Raw genomic sequence first — 5,547 nt, 5'->3', positions numbered from 1 at the left:
TTAGGTGCCGCGGCGAGGCTGCTTGCGTCCGTTGGCGCACTCTGCTCGCGTCCGTCGGCGCGCTCGGCTTGTGGATAGGTTTTCCTTGTGTGTTCAACTGCTATATGCATATATATATATATATGGTTGCTCGTCATTGAGGCGACCGCAGAGAGCTCTTCTCCCATCCCTTCGCGCGCGCTCTACCAGCGGTAGGGCATGCGCACGGTCACATCAGGGGCCCCGTATGCATGCGTTTGCATCGTGCATGTTGGCACGAGATGCAGTTATGTGCGGGACGATGGATTTTAGTGCTGCAAATTAGAACTGCCATCAGGGCCTGCCGATATTCATGGTCGCCCGGCTTCCCCTTTAATTCCCGCGGCCATTATAACCTTAGTCTCTTCAACCTTTCGACCGCGCCCCACAACACAACAAGCACACCCATAATGACACAGAGAGAGGGGATGTCTAGCGACGCTACAATGGAGTTTAGCGAGCATAAAGTGGAGACCCACGCGAGGGAGATGGATCTCTCGGTGGTGTAAACCATTGACCCCGTCGTGGTGGACAACTACATCAACAGCATTGAGCAGTTGCTTACTCGAGACAAGTACAAGGTGGTCGGTATCGACCTCCAGTACACCACCGGTCGTCCCGACATAGATCAGAAGGTTGCTGTCACCCAGTTGTGTGTGCGCCATCATGTACTCATCTGCCACTACTGCACGGCCATAGAGCCTTGTGATCATTTCAACAGGTTTGTCAACAGCACCAACTACAAGTTCGCCACGGTGGAAACCACCAACGATGTAAAAGCGCTCAGGGTTACGGGCTTGGCCTGCAAGAACCTTGTCGAAATCAGTGACCACCATAGGGTCTAGGGCAGCACGAAGGACTCCCTGGTTGAACTCGCCTCGGCCATCATCCACCCCTACTACGAGAAGATGAAGCAGGATGCCCAGAGAACAAGTCCCGTATCCTGGCACAGGGCCTGGATGCGACAACTGGATGAACCTCACCTCAGGTTCGTGGCCAAGAGCGTGTACACATGCTACGAGATGCACAGGCGGATCGTTGACATGAGGAAGTGCCTCATTTCACAAATCGACGATCCCATATCGAGCCACAAGCAGAGCAAGCGTCACAAGAAGTAGATGATGATCAGATGATCATTTATGCTAGTTAATCATGCATGTAATATATAGTTTACTTTATTGGTGTGTGGAAATGTCATGTGTGTAGTAGCCTCCTATGTAATTATGCATGTAATAGTTTACTTTGGTGTGTGCAAATGCCATGGTTGTAGTAGCCACCTATGTAAGTGGATGTTTAATTTGGTTATGCAACCATGTCGTTGTAAGTGTGTGTGTGTGTCTATATATATATATGTATATATATAGTGTTACTATTCATCACCCAGGGTGTAGAATAAGTTATTCTTCACCCGAGGTAATCTTACGATCATTTCATAATTAAATTACGTTTGGAATTCAAATAGTTACATTTCTATTGATTCACTACGTAAAATTTGACATAATAAAATAAAAATATAGGCCATAAGACAAGAAAATTTGCAGTTTATGTGTATTTTAGACTATGTTTTTACGTTTTTAATTTTACATAACATAAAATATTTTTTACAGCAATTATATATTTTCTTACGGTCTCTTTTTGCGTCGGAAATAAGACAAAACTTACGGAACGTAAAATTACGGTGCATTGATGGTAAAATAGAGGGGGGTGAAGAATAACTATTCCTCACCCAGGGTGACGAATAGCGTGACCCTATATGTTGTTGTTGTTCTATATGCAATCCCATCACACAACACACACGTCTTATTAGCAGCAACCGTCTGTGTTATTATCGGTCTTCGCACACATTTCTGATTATATACCTGTTTGCCGCGTATCACACACATCTTATTATATTGAACCGTTACTGTTCTCTTGTCTCAACACAAACAGTTCATCCGAGTGAACCGCATGCCGTATATTGCACACACCTTGATCTGGCTGACCATTTTTGGGTTGCCTAATCACAAACAGTTCATCCGAGTGAACCATATGCTGTATACCGCAAACACCTTCATCTGGCTGCCCATTTCTTTTGTTCCTCCTCATCGCAAACAGTTAATTGAACCGAACCGTATGCCCTGCATCGCACACACAACTAAAATATGAACCGTGTTTAATGCATCCTCCATCGCAAACGTTTTGCAAATTTTTTGATGGTTTATTTACACCACCGCTTGCGATTATTGCATCGCACACAGTTTCGTCAAAGGGTCTCTGATCGTAGTGTCGTGTTAGTAGCATCCTGCAGTAGTGATTACCCAACTTTTGTTTAAGCGACGAGGAACTTCAACCTTTCTTGGTGAAGGACTGGTATCTGATTATTACTAGCCTTCCTTATAAATATGTCTCTCTCAATATTTTGTACTGTGTCGCTGCCCTATGTGCTACTCAGGCGTCGGCCTCTTTCCATATAAATGACATGCTCTAATTATTATGAACGGTTTTCGATCTGTGGAATGTAACCCTTTCTATGTACATGACTTGATATAGTCCTGATCTATTAAACATTTTTTGTCACTTAGCATTGCCTGCTTGACCAAAACGTTGGGACCGGCACCGTCGCGCCAAGGGGCGATCCCGATCTAGTGTGTGTGATTGTCTTCTTATTATACACATTCTATAATCGTGAACTATTTCTCATGAGGCACGCATCGTGAACATAGCACCACGGAATAATGACTGCGATGGCAATGCGAGCACAAATGAGTAGTAAGGATGGAGCGTTTGGGATATTTGAGATATCACAAAAAGTTGTCTAAAGACTCGCGTTTGGGATGGATGTTGGCATCGCATACGTTTAGTTATGCAAAATGTATGCATTGCTACTCCCTATCCCCGACGATTTCTAGGTCGTGTGGAAAGGACCCCCTATTGCACACACTAGCAAGGCGACAATTTAAAATTTCGTTGCGGATAGGAGTTAAAAAACATTTGTATAGCAGCTCGTTGTACCAGTGGTACATTATCAGGTATGGAGTGACACGATAACCTCATGGTCTAAGGAATCAGACATACATTACCTCTCGTCTTATGAACTATGGACTTCAGATGCTATAATCTCCATGTATAACAAACAACTTGGGTAAACTCAACACGAGTGTTCTTCCAACATCGTGCTTCATATGTTGCTAGCATTAACGTCATGCCCGTGATCAAGAAAACAAAATTATCAATCAACACTTGAGCTAGTCCAAGAGGCTAGACTAGGAATCTTGTTGTACCGTTTATAACTCTACACGTGCTAATGAGTTTTCCTCTGAATCACATATGCGTGAACCATAGCAATTATTGTTTGAAATATGCCCTAGAGGAAATAATAATTTTGTTACTATCATATTTCCTTGTTCATGATAAATGTTTATTATTCATGCTAGAATTGTATTGAATGGAAACTTAAATACATGTGTGAATACATAGACAACATCGTGTCCCTAGAAACCCTCTATTAGACTAGCACATTAAACAAATATGGTTAAGGTTTCCTAACCATGGACATGAGTTGTCATTTGATAATGAGATCACATCATTAGGAGAATGATGTGATGGGCAGAGCCACCATAAGATTAGCATCATACCGTATCAGTTAGTTATTTGATACAACTTTCTTCATCTCAAGTATCTATTCCTTAGACCACGAGATCATGTCACTCTCGGATACCGAAGGAATACCTTGTGTGCTATCAAACATCACTTCGTAACTGGGTGATCATCAAGATGCTCTGTAGGTATCTCTAAAGGTGTCTGTTGGGTTCCATGGATCAAGACTGGGATTTGTCACTCCGTGTGACAAAGACATATTTGTGGGCCCTCTTGTTAATACAACATATAAGAAGCTTCACGTGACTAATGAGTTTAGTCACATGATCTTGTATTACAGAACTAGTAAATAAACTCACTGGTAATGAGACTAGATATCAATGATCGAATCTCAGGCAAGTAACATATCGCCAGACAAAGGTAATTGCATATTGGATTAACTAAATCCTTGACATCATGGTTCAATCGATAAAACTCTTCATGCAATATGTAGGAACCAATGTGTACATCTAGGTCCTACTATTGGTCATTGACAGGAGAGGTGTCTCGGTCATGTCTACATGATTCTTGAACCCGTAGGGTCGCATGCTTAATGTTTGATGATGCTAGAGTAGCATTGGGATATTTGCATTGGTGACCTAAGGTTGTTCAGAGTCCCCGAAGAGATCCCGTGTGGCACGAGTAGTTCCGGAATGGTCCGGAGGTAAAGATATATATATTTGGAAAATTTTGTTTGGGTTTCGAAAAGGTTTGGGGGTCCACCAGGAGCGTACAGGGGGTGGGGGCACCTAAGTGTTTCAGAGGTCCACCGGAGGGACCAACCAGCCCCGGAAGGCTACATGGACCAGGATGGACGCACCCCACCAGGCCCATGCGACAAGGGGGACATCCGCCCCTGGCTTGGAGGGGGGTCGTGACCCCTCACTTGTAGGAGGGGCATCCGCCCCCTTGGCTTGGAAAGGGGGGGCGCCGCCCACTGTCTTGGAGGGGGGCATACTCCCCCACACCCCTATATAAATAGGGCAGGGGTGTAGGGGGCAGACACACCAAACCACTTCCCTCGCACAACTTGTCCCCATCTCTCCCACCACCTCATCCTGGTTTGGCTTGGCGAAGCCCTGCTGGTGCTCCACCACCACCATCACCACCACACCGTTGTGTTGGTTGTGATTTCATCTACTTCTCCTTCGCTTGCTGGATCAAGGAGGAGGAGACACCATCCAACCGCACGTGTGCTAAACTCGGAGGTGCCATTCGTTCGCACTAGATTGGTTGGATCGTGATTGGATCACGAAGTGTACCACTACGTCAACCACATTTTATGCGCTGCCACTTTTGGTCTACAAGGGTACATAGACACACTCCCCTCTCGTTGTTATGCATATCCTAGATTAGACTTGGGTGTTCATAGGAATCGTTTTAATTTTCATGCTTCATTCCCCATGAGTGGCATCATGAGCTAGGTCTATGTGTAGATGTATATGCACGAGTAGAACACAAATAAGTTGTGGGCATTGATGTTAAAATTTCTTACTTCCTTTGTATTATTTGGATTTAGTGGTATTGTGGCATGAAGCGGCTCGGACCAACCTTACTTTTCCTCGCACAAGAGACCAGTTCCAGTGACTGATATGCAACTTGTATTGCATAAAATTGGCTTTGTGGGTGTCTGTCTCTCCCACCTTAGTTGAATCTGATTTGACAATGGTAGTTCTTGTAGAAGGTTAAAAGGTAGCTTGTATATCACCATTGTGGTTTTGCATAGATTAGAATGGTTCTTATAGTTTGCCCTAGCAGCCACGTAAAATTGCAACAACAAAGTAGACGACGTCTAACTTGTTTTTGTAGGGCATGTTATGATGTGGTATGGCCAAAATGTGTTGTGATATATGTTGATGTATGAGATGATCATGTTTTGTGATAGGATCACGACTTGCATGTCGATGAGTACTG

The sequence above is a fragment of the Triticum urartu genome, chromosome 4 (assembly GCF_003073215.2).
Source record: "Triticum urartu cultivar G1812 chromosome 4, Tu2.1, whole genome shotgun sequence".
NCBI lineage: Eukaryota > Viridiplantae > Streptophyta > Magnoliopsida > Poales > Poaceae > Triticum > Triticum urartu.
The sequence above is the reverse complement of the archived record's forward strand: the minus strand, read 5'-3'. Positions refer to the sequence as shown.